The 12,483-nt window shown below is 36.3% G+C and overlaps 1 protein-coding gene across 1 annotated transcript in view; it reads right to left on the bottom strand.

Moving 5' to 3' along the window:
* The window catches only part of LOC146996550 (uncharacterized), a 193,038-nt gene that overhangs the window by 32,284 nt on the left and 148,271 nt on the right, over positions 1-12,483 (bottom strand). The window lies entirely within an intron of this gene.

Here is a 12,483-nt window from a genome sequence, read left to right as displayed (position 1 = left end):
CTATTTATATTTTAGTAGTTCAAAATATACCTACTGTGAGATATTGGGATCGCGAATGTAGAACATACAAGGAAATGTTTGAAAATAAGAAAAATCTCTGCCCCTCCCTGCTCCGGAAAAAACTCACAAATTTTCCTGCTTTTAAAAATACGGAAGAAGTTCTTGTGAAGTCAAATTTCAACCGCGAGAAACTGAAAACCCCTCCCAGGAAAATTTCTAAAACGATGAATGAGGCTACGACCTGGATTTTAGATGAAAGTATTCAGAAACTCTTAGAAACTATCGTCGACTTAATCGAAAAAAATACAGAAGGCGAAAAGCCCAGAGGAGAAGCTCAAAGCAGGTTTTGCAGCTGCTTAGCGGCTCATAGAATTCGCCGAGGAAGGTAAATAGTCACGTGACAGAGAGGAGAAACGTATTTCTACTGTCAACTTCGGTCTGTAGCACTCGTTGCGTACAGCAAACATCGCTTGATGAATTATGACGTTGTACTCTTCATTATTACCCTGATTTCTTACTCTTCCCTTATTCCATGTTTTTCTCTGTTTCTGAACTTCACCAACTACCGTATTTTACGGCATATAAGACGCACTTTTTTTCCTAAATTTGGTCTCAAAAACGTTACCTGCGTCTTATACGCATGGAGGTAGAAAGTAAGATGGAGTCGCCCTAAACAAGTTTCTCCGTACCCTGCTCTGAAGCACCGGCGATCCCTACGTGGTGACCAAAACATTGGGTCATTTACCATTGAGTTCTATGGGATTTGACGCGTTCGGGTGTAAATATTTTGTAATTACGTCGCAAATATACATATAAATGTATATATTTTCTTTTTCTACAACACTTCAGAGTCCTAAGTATGTGAAAACAACATATTTTTAAACAACATTTCATTCTGAACGGAATTAAATGCTATACTTTTCACAGGACAGTTTTCTCAGAATGGTTTAATTTGAATGAAATATTTTCACAAGTTTTCGTTAATTACATTAGGAAAAAAAATTAAGGTAATTCGATTTTATTCGGTTAAGGTACAAAAATTAAGATCAAAGTTTATTGTATTATTAATATCAAAATTATGCATTATTTCTTTTCTATTTATAGAGCTTCTTCCTAAAATACTTTCTTAAATATGACGTGATTTTTTGGCTTCTTTTAAATCGAAAAATGTAAGTCAATTTATAATTAATGCTCTATTCGGTTCATTTTAAATTAGAGAATTATTAGGAATTAGCGAATAATTTCTAATAATTAAATAGGTATTAAATAGTATTTCACTTTCTCTGAACATTTCTGAAATGGAATAAAATAAGTTTTTTTTTTTAAGTATTATTTAAAACTTGTAACTGAGTTATTATAAAATGTAAAGGGAATAATTCTTTTAATTATACTTATCAGATTTTTTTTTACCCTTCATTTCAACAATACATATTCCAAAACTCTTTATTACGTTCTTAAGTGCGCATCTCATAGCATTTGCTTTACAATACCTTTTAACAGATTGTTCATTGTGAATTATATTTATATAGAAAAAGAAAAGTTTTTTTTTTTTTTTTTATTATTATTATTATTATAAAACTAAGAGTCTATTGGCTGAATAAAATCGAGACATGGCTTATGGCTTTTATGGGACGTGGGAAAAAAAGAGGATTTGCTGGCTTTAGCTGCTGAATTAGAAATTCAAGTAGATCCAAGTATGAAAATCGTGGCGATAAAAAATGAAATAATTCAAAGTGATACATATGATGAAGCATTTGCTAAAGAAGTGTTTTTAACGATTATTGAAGAGAGGAAAAGAAAAGAAGAGGAACAGCGAAGAAAGGAGAAAGAAGAGATTGAGGAACAGCGAAGGAAAGAAGAGATTGAGAAACAGCGAAGAAAGGAGAAAGAAGAGCTTGAGGAAAGGCGAAGGAAAGAAGAGATTGAGGAACAGCGAAGAAAGGAGAAAGAAGAGCTTGAGGAAAGGCGAAGGAAAGAAGAGATTGAGGAACAACGAAGGAAAGAAGAATTAGAAGCACAGCAGAAAAGAGAGCAAATGGAGTTTGAATTGAGGAAACTCGAAATTGAATCTCGTGTTCGACTAACACAAACTCCACCAACAAATGAAAATGGACATCATAATTTTGATTTAATTAAGCTTATTCCCAAATTCAATTTAAGACACGATGATATTGTGATTTATTTATCCTTATTTGAAAGACAAGCTAAAAGGACAAAGATTGATCCTAAAGATTGGGTTTCATGTTTATTGACTTTAATGCCATCTGAAATCATTCAATTAATTGGTAGGGAATCTGAAGAAAATTTTGAAGATTATGAGTATATTAAGGCCATTTTGTTGAAGAGATTTAAATTAAATCCTGAAAGCTTTAGAAAAAAATTTGTGATGCACCAAAAGAGCGCTGAAAAATCATGGAGAGATTTTTGCTACAAAATTACAATTTATTTTGAAGAATGGATCAATGGTCTTGAAATCACAAATTTTGCCGCGTTAAAAGACTTGATTATTACTGACCAAATTAAGAAAAGAGTACCCTATGAAGTAAGAGACCATCTTCTTGACGACTGGGCGAAGTTCGTTTCTCCAACCAAATTAGCTGATAAACTTGACGAATATGACAGTGTTCGTAATATCTCAAAACGGACTGGTGGTAATCCATCAGCAGACAGAACTAATAAAAAATGGCAACCTCATTCTCCACTTCCAGAAAGAGCTTTCAGAAATAAATCGCTGTACGCTGAAAACACGCCAAGAGTGTACCCACCCCGTAAGAGTGACGAACCACAAAATCCTATCAAAATCGTAAAAAACAACCTTATATTTAGCGTAGGTATAATGAAACACTCAATCGATAACTTCGCTAATATTTCTTTATGCTTGATCAGACAGCCTGGCTCAGTAAAAGTAGGCGGCCAGTGCAACTCTGATTAAAAATCTAGTTATAACCACGTGCAGTGCTGATAAGCACCACGTGTTTCTGTGATTCCTATTTTCTTCTTTCTATGTATTTCTTTCTCCTGATGAGGAGGGACCTTTAGCTGCCCTCGAAATCGATTGAGTGTTTCATTATACCTACGCTAAATATAAGGTTGTTTTTTACGATTTTGATTGTCACATTAGCGTGTTTCTCTTCTAGTCCACAAAAGCCTAGTTTCAAACTAACTTGCTATAATTGTGGAAAAGAAGGTCATACATCTAAGTTATGTACCAAAAATCGGATACCAAGAAGTGCTTCTGCAACAGCACAAAACAACTTAATACAAACACAAGCACCCCTTACAGAAAAAGAAAAACCAGAAGTGCTAACTGCCAAGATCTCTATTCCTGTCTCAAAATCAGTGGACGTGTCTAGAAACATAGATGAATTAAAACTTGTCAAAGTTAAATGTGGAGATATTATCCTAAATGGAATCGTAGACACGGGAGCACAAATTTCAGTAGTCCGTGAGAAATTGGTTGACAACATACCTTGCGAAGGAGAAAGTAAAATAGAGATATCTTCTGCTTTTGGTGAAAACGAAATTACTCCACTAAAGATTTTCCAGATGAAAATTGACGATGATTTTCACGGTAGAGTGTCCATTACGTGTGCTGTTTCAAAAAAGCTAGTTACCGATTTGCTATTGAGTTCTTCAGCTTATGAAACACTCTGTGGGAATATCGAACTGTTTAACTGTGATCGTTATTGGGATGCATCCCCCTTAGAGTACAAAGAGACAGATGATAAACCCTCACCAGTTGAAGACAATACTAAAAATTTGGCTGTTGTTAATCAGCCTTCCCAAGAAAACATAGAGTCTCGGAAAACAACGAATAGAGTAAGACTAGAATTCAAGACACATCAAGAACAAGACGAAACTCTGAAAAAATGTTTTGAATGGGCAAACAAAAATCAAAATTCATATACTTTCGATGATGGCATATTACTTCATTCCGAATATATCTGTGGTGAAAACATTAAGCAAGTTGTGTTACCTTTAGAAAAAAGAAGGGAAGTCCTAAGAATGGCACACGAAATCCCTCTTGCCGGCCACCTCGGTGAGAAAAAGACAATTCAACGAATCAAGTACGCATTCTTTTGTCCTATTATTAAGCAAGATGTTAAAAAATTCTGTGAAAGTTGTAAAGAATGCCAATTGAGGAGAACAGTTACGTACAAAGATCGAATCCCAATTCAACCTATTGTTAGACCGGAAACACCCTTTGAAGTATGGAGCTTGGATTGTATCGGGCCATTAGAACCTCCATCCAGGAGGGGTCATCGGTTTGTGATATGTGCAGTTGACCTATGCACCAGATGGGCAGAAGCCACCCTCGTCAAAGACATAAGTGCGAAAACAACATGCAACGTTTTGATGAGGTTTTTTACTCAAACTGGATTTCCAAAAGTGATTTGTTCCGACCAGGGAACTAATTTCACAGCCAAACTCACCCGAGCCTTTGAGAACTTACTTGGTGTGTCTCCACGATTCTCCACTCCAGGACACCCCGAGAGTATGGGTGCTGTCGAGCGTTGAAATAGAACCTTAAAAGAGATGATGAACAAAAATATCCAAGAACATGACAGAAACTGGGATTTGAATCTTCCCTATCTCCTGTTTGCCTACAGAGAAGTGCCACATAGCACCACTGGTTTGTCTCCCTTCCAGATGGTATATGGAAGACCACCAGGACCATTATCTTTGCTGAAAGAGATATGGACAGGTGAACGTAGCATTCCAGTTAGAGCTTCCCGTTCAATTGAAAATTATCTACAGGATCTTTTAGAAAAATTAAGAAAAGCTCATGACATTGCATCAGCAAATTCCAAAATATCTCAAGAAGAGTACACTTCAAGATACAATTTACGTTCTCAAGAAAAGACTTTCAATGTTGGGGACAAAGTCCTCGTGTTAATGCCATCATCATCACATAAACTGCTCAACACGTGGCAAGGACCAGCTACCGTGATCAAACTTACCAGGCCACACTCTGCCAAAATCGAAATGGAAAACGGAAGTATTAGAGAACTCCATGTGAATAAGTTAAGGCCTTATATTGCTCGTGTAGATCACGTTGGTATCATTTTTGACCAAGATGAAGAGTTTGGAGATATCCACTATGCACCAGCAGATCTTATGAATAAATCTGATGATGATATCTGGACCTATTTACAAAATTTGAAAGGCGACTTAAAATATTACCAACGGGAAGGACTATTTAAAGTACTAAAATATTATGTAAATGTTTTCAGTAGTAAACCTGGTCAAGCCAATGTTGATGGTCATGACATCAAGGTTACAGAAGAATGTAATCCAAAAAGATTGAGGCCCTACCGTGTTTCTGTTTCACTTCAAGAGGAAGTCGATCGTCAAGTTAAAGAACTGTTAGAATGGGATCTTATAGAACCCAGTGACAGTGACTGGGAACATCCTATAGTATGTGTTGCAAAAAAGAATGGCGGCGTTAGACTGTGCATAGACTTCAGGCTTTTAAATAGCTTCACAATTCCGGACGCCTATCCGATGAAGATTGCTAAAGATTTACTATTCGAAATAGGGAAAGCCAAATTCATAACAGTTCTCGATTTAACCAAGGGATATTGGCAAATTCCTATGAAAGAAGAAGCTAAACCCTACACAGCATTTATCACTCATTCCGGCCATTACCAATGGAAAGTTCTCCCTTTCGGTTTGAAAAATGCTGGAAGTACCTTCCAAAAATCGATGGATAAGGTGCTTGCAAACCATAAGAACTACTGCCGTTCATATATTGATGATGTGGCAATATTTTCTGAAACTTGCGATGGCCACCTCTATCACATCGACCAAGTGTTTCAGACGCTGAGAAACGCAGGTCTAACCGCAAATCTAGAAAAGTGTGATTTCGGAAAGAGTCACGTGAAGTTTCTAGGACATGTAATAGGTTCTGGCACTCACTCTCCAGATCCTGAGAAGGTAGAAGTCATCAGAAATCTGTCTAAGCCTACCACTAAAAAAGAAGTCAGAAGTCTTTTAGGGCTAGCAAGCTACTATAGGGATTATATCCCAAATTTTTCTGAGATTTTTTTACCTCTAACAAACCTTACAAAGAAGAATGTTCCAAATAATATTCCATGGGACTCTGAAAAAGAAGCAGCTTTCAACAAACTTAAAGAAGAGTTGATTAAAATGCCATCTCTACATACTCCTGACATCAGCAAGCCCTTTCAACTCTATACGGATGCATCTGCTTTCGCAATTGGAGCGTGTTTAGCTCAAAACGACGAACATGGCAAAGAAATGCCCATAGCATTTTCCAGCAAGAAACTAACGACCTGTCAACAACGATGGTCAACCTTCGAACGAGAAGCAGTTTGTGCCATCGAAGCCTTGAAAAAAATTTGACACATGGATTTTCGGTGCCAAAGTGCAGATTGTGCCTGATCACAATCCCCTCACCTACTTGATCCAAAGCGCCCCTCATGGTGCTAAACTGTCTCGTTGGACCTTAGCGTTACAACGGTATAACATGACTGTGACATACCGCAAAGGAAGTTCACATGGGAATGCTGATGCTTTGTCAAGGTTAGCTGTTAACTCTTTCTCTCTCAATGAACTTTGAGCAACATTGTCTCTACAGTGACGAATGTGCTTCTTGTGGGGGGACTTGTAAAGATCGTGACTTGTAAAGATCATGACTTGTAAAGATCATGACTTGTAAAGATCGTAACTTAAAGAGAACGTGAAATATAAATAATAGGACAAGAACTTGCATTTTACGGTGTGGCAACAAGAAGAGGATTCGGAAGATTTTTATATATATTTTTGTTTTAGAGAGTTTAATATTTTAATAGTTGTAAGAGTTTTAACTGTAGTAGTTAAGAGTTTAAAATTTTGATAATTAAGAGCTGCAGTATTTATTTTTTGGGGGTTCTGTTTTAAAATTCAAATAAAAGTATTTTGTTCATTCTGAAAATTTAGCTTTGTTCTTCCTACAAGGTTCAATATCCGTTATATTGAAATAAGGAAAGGATTTTTACTCACATGCATAAATACCCATACATATTTCCTATTTATCATTTCCGGCATGTGCAAATCTTTAACTTCTGTGCATTCACTATATTTTTCGTGTAAAGTAATTTACACTAATTTAGCATACACCCGAAAGTTTTACATAAAAAATATATATGAATATAATTTGAATGATAATTATAAGTATTATTTTTAATACCCACTCAAAGGTCAGTTTTTCTTCAAAATTCCTCCACAATGGCATCTCTCTCTTTAGGCAGATAGCCCTTGCATGCGTTACTCTATTTAATAAAAACTTAATCTGACCTATGTGCCTAATTACAAATATTTTAACATACATAATTTTATATTTACATTTAGCCATCAAGTTTCAAACTTTTCAAATCTTCTAGAAAATAAATTTTGGCAGATCTCTTTTAGCAATTTTCTTAAAATCTATATTTTTGTAGTGCAACAGCTTAGAATTTTATAAAACAAATTCATAATCAAAATCGCTGTTGTTAGTTATCGAAAAATAACCAAGATGTGATTTTTGCGTAAATGTCACTAAACTATACAAATTGCTATTATCCATCACACTATGAATGTTTCTTTCATGCGAGAGTGTCCCTTTTTCGATTTCTATGGAACTGTCGTGTGTCGAAATAGTATCAGAATCTTGTCAAGCGAGCTTCTGAATGTAAACAAAGAACACCCAGTCTGGTGACCCATGCTTCAAAGCAGTGCTTCACTTCTAGCGCGGAATGGCCCCTCCTCCCTTTCCTACCTCCATGCTTATACGTGAAGGACACAAGTTAACTTTCAATACTGAATGCTATTTTTAGCCCGGATAAAGGTCTAGACACACATAACTTTTCCTACATCTATATGTGTGTGGCCTTCTAAATAAGGGTGCGTCTTATATGCCGTCAAATGCGGTACTTAGTTTGTTATAAACTCACACATGTTCGATTTTTTTTTTTTTTTTTTTTTTTTTTGGTTCTATTGGGATAGCGAAAATCGCGGGCACCCAAGAGAGCGTCGAGATCGCGCCTGAACCGAAGAAATTTCAGCATCTTGTTTTATTTCTTCGGATAAGAATCAATTTTATTAACTTTTTATCGATCTGTGCATTCAATCCATTACTAACCCGTACGCACGCAACACCTTTTGATGTCTGAAGTGGGATTTGAATGCAAATCGCAAGAGCGATGGAAGAGCAGTTAAGACAGCTGATAGCAGCCTTTGCTGCATTTAAAGGAGAAATGAAAACTCGTCAAGAATACCTTAAGGAAGAGATGAAAGCCGTTCAAGGAGATCAAGAAGAAATGAAAATTACTTGCATAATAGAAAACAATAGAGATATAATAGAGGCTATGGAAGGCAGAATAAACGCGGCTGAAAATAAAGTTGGATGAATTGAAGAAAAAGTTTCTTCTTTTAAAAAGCAAATAGAAGACAGAGTTTCGGTCGTGGAACAACAAATAGGTTATAGAATTTCTTCTGTCAAAGAAGAAATTGAAGGAAGAGTTTGTTCTCTCAACAACAAATCTAACAACAAATTGATGACAGGGTTTCTTCGGTCGCCAAGGAGGTTGATGCCTTAAAGAGATTTGTAGTGATGGCAGGGAGCAATTCTGATGGTTTTAAATTTTTAACCATGCCTGATCGTCCCTCCCTGAAGCTATCCACATATGATGGGAAGATCTCTTGGCAAATGTATAAGACACAATTGTCTATATTGGCAGACGCATATGGATGGGATTCCCAAGTTAAGGCCTATCGAACAACAAATTGATCGAATTGATCATCGAAATTGATCGCCGCTTCTTTGAGAGCAGACGCAGCGGATATCCTTCAGACTCTTCCCGAAAACCAAAGGCTAGATTTCGAGGCTCTGTCCGGCGCATTGGAGCTGCGCTTTGGGGATAAATGTCTGAAAAATTACAGCAGGCTTCAATAAAAATCCCGTAACAGAAGCCCACCGAAACACTCTAGGAGCTCGCCACGGATGTTGAAAGGTTATCTCACCTCGCCTTTTCAGAATTCCCGACAGAAACAAGGGAAATCCTGTCCGTGCAATACTTCATCGATGGCATCCGGGATCCCGAAATACAAAAAGCCCTTTCTTCCACAGCGCCGCTTTACTGGTGCATGCCTTTCGTGCTTCCGCGAATTCTGCTGGCGACATATCCGGAAGGATAGACCTTTCTTCTGAACTGATGACTGACATTTCAATGGATTCCTCCGTATTACTTGTTAAATTATCGTTTTTCGAAATCTCATTATTCACAACGCTACCACTTCCTATCTCTTCTTCATCTTCCGATCTAGAGTCTAAGTCTTCCGCGCCCGGTTTCTGTAAACGCCTGCGCGTTCGCGCCTTACTACGGGTTTCCACAATGCTCAAGAGAACCGGTTGTTCCCCAATTTCCTCTATCAACTGCGCAGTTTTATTTCCTAACAAATAGTATTCTTTATCTAACTCCACGGCAGTAACCATTGCTTTTGTGGTGACGACACCAAAATTAGCTTCAATGGTGACTTTCGCTAAAGCCAAGCATTTACATTCTGTGTCCAAAAGCTGTTTCACCCACATACTTTCGCCTAATAAGTCAATAGTATTAATATAAGTACTACTACATAGAGATATTCAAGTTCCAGTATCTCTCAAATATTCTCTCTCTACCCCGTTAATTACTGCTTTCTTGAAATACGGCTGAAAACATTTCCCTAAACTCTACGTTCCTAAATTATTCACAAGATTAACGTTATTTTTTTCCCAGCGATAGACTGTTAGGTCATGCCCGCCCTTTCCACATTGGTAACACTTTATTTTCCGCTGTTTCTCGAAACCTGTTTCCTTAAAAGCCTGCTCTTTTTTAGAAGCCTCCACTTTTCTATGCTCCTTCAGTTTAATTATTTGATGAGCACAACTTTTCTGATTATCATTACCGTTGGAATTTACATATCGCTCTTTAGCTTTCTCAAATGGTTTCTTAAACCCAGCTCTCTGCTCTAACCTCCTGGTATCTCTTTGCAAAGCCTCATACTTGTCACATTTCTCTGCTAAAATAGAAGCTGTTTTAAATTCTTTCTCAATTGTGTAAGTAATGCTCTCTTATTTCTAGAGGGACTTGCCGCTTAATTTGCTCGGTGAGCATAAGTTCCATAACATTTCAAAATTCCGAACGTCCACCGAATAAACCAGTTCTTTAAATAAACTCTCAATTCATACACTAAATCCACATCCTAGAACACACTAGATCCACACTACATCCTAGAATGTTCTTCAAATTTTGTTTTTTAGTGCCAAAGAACTAAGCTTGAATCTATGCATGAGCTTGAATTAACTGAGCTACATCATGAGGTAATAAAGGTATTAATTGACAGACCCAATTAGTCTCATTAACGTTCTCTTTTTGAGCCTATTTCTAGAATAGCATAAAGAATAAAGAAATATCTACACTATTCGGTCCAAAACACGGTACTAGATATTCCAAACTGACCCTCTTTTCTCTAAGTTGTTCAACTGTCGAACCCGTGGAAGCTAAGTTATTCAGTCTCAACCACGTTCAATTTTAACTTCTCTGATTCGAAAGCTCGCTCACGTTCGCGTTTCGCTCTCTCTTGTTCACGTTCTCGCTCTGCTCTCTCTTTGTCTCGTTCCCGCTCTGCTCTCTCTTGTTCTGCCATTTTTTCTAACCTTTCCGACTCAGCCTTTTATTTCTGATTTTTGCTGCTCAGCCGCTGCCCAAATTCTCGACGCGTATTCTCTCGCTGCCCCCTCATCATAGTCTTCGGCATTAGGAATAGCCTGCCTAATCTCTCTTACTTTATTTGCCTGAGAAACATTTGTATCAAACTCCTCAGCTAACTCTAATAGCAGAGCTTTAGTAAATTTCCTAATAATCTCACCCATTATGAAAAACTAAAATTAAGAAAAATAATCTACCGCAAAATACAAAAACAAAAAACACAAAAAAGGTATATTTCTCCAAAATTGAGTAATTCCTTAATAATTCTGAACACTAATTCCCTTAAAACACTTAATCATCTCTAAATATTTAGCACATACATATAAGATACAACAAAATACGATAGCTGTTTAAAAAAAAAAAAATAATTGGCGACCTCAAAATTAACATTCTAGATTTGGTTCTCTCCACCTAAATTCATCTGTTGTCCCAAATTCGAGATCCTTCTATGTTACGTAACGCTTGATGCAGATACCTCCTTCCCAATCAAACCAAAACTTTCAAACTGAAACTATGGATTACCTCCGAGTTGCAGCGTTCTCTTTCAGTTACGCTTCAATGACGCTGCTGCTTATTTGCCTCAAATGACGTCGTACTTTAAAATGGAATTATAATTAAGAAATATCTTGTCTGCAAAAGGATGATGTGTAAAAAATAAAAGATTGCGATTCTTCAGGCTCAGCTGTGCTGGATGCATCATCGTGCTTTTCCGCTCGGCCTTGCCTTCAGCCACTGCGCTCTTCTCAGCCATGACGCAATATCGAAAGCTGTTTTCATCTACGCATTTTAAAATTATGGGTTTTCTAGAAATTCTAAAAAAGTACCGGATTTTCCCTTCTACGCATTCAAAATACAACATTAAGTCACGACAGGATTAACCTGAGGAAAGTTTCGCCAATGGTTTTTCGAACTCTGTTGCCTTAATTCCAGTGGATCATCAAATTCGTTTTCCGGCGTTCTCAGAAATGCTTTGAAAAGCATGGAGTATTTGCTGGTTCAAAAATTGAAAGAGCAGAAAAAGCGTTTCAAATGAAGATAATTTAATCAGTGTCGTAACGTAGTGAAATATGCTTAAGGATTCTTGACCGCTTGGAATATTCACGATGTTTATGCAGTTCCGATCATCGCTTAAAAAGAAAATTAAACATCCGAAGGTGCTTTGAAGGTCAGCAACCTTATCAGTGAAATGTGAAATACGAAATACTGTTTTGTGCTCTTCTGCGTAGTTATTGCTTCACTCGGCAAATTCTTCAGAAATTTTTATGCTTTTTTTCATTCAAAGAATGGAGTATTATCAAAAGTCATCAGAAGTATGTTAAAGTGGTATTAAGTTCCAAATTGAGTAAATTACGTTTTAAAATAACTTTGCATTATAATTAACTTTGCATTTATAAGTAATTGTGTTGTTTTATGATTTATTGATGGTAATATCATTGATCATATAAATATAAATCATTGATCAATCAGTCTTAAATCATTTTAAGAGGAAAATTAATAATTAAAAAATTTTATGATTTATTATAATATAGTTTCATATATTTGAATTTAAAAACAAAAGCATACTGGATTTGATAAAAATTAGGTAAAAATTTTGAAGATTTTACTTAGGGAAGGTTCTTAACACAATTAATATTTTGTACTATTTATTTAAATATCTCTGAATTCATATTTTTGAATATTTGCTGTATTTTAAGAATGAAATTATTGTCTGAAAAATTTAAATTGTATAAATTTCTTTAATGTTTTCAAGATA

Source organism: Stegodyphus dumicola, chromosome 7 (assembly GCF_044657685.1).
Source record: "Stegodyphus dumicola isolate Sdum_Otavi_A_Nest chromosome 7, ASM4465768v1".
NCBI classification, from domain to species: Eukaryota; Metazoa; Arthropoda; class Arachnida; order Araneae; family Eresidae; genus Stegodyphus; species Stegodyphus dumicola.
This window is presented reverse-complemented; position numbering and strand designations above follow the sequence as displayed.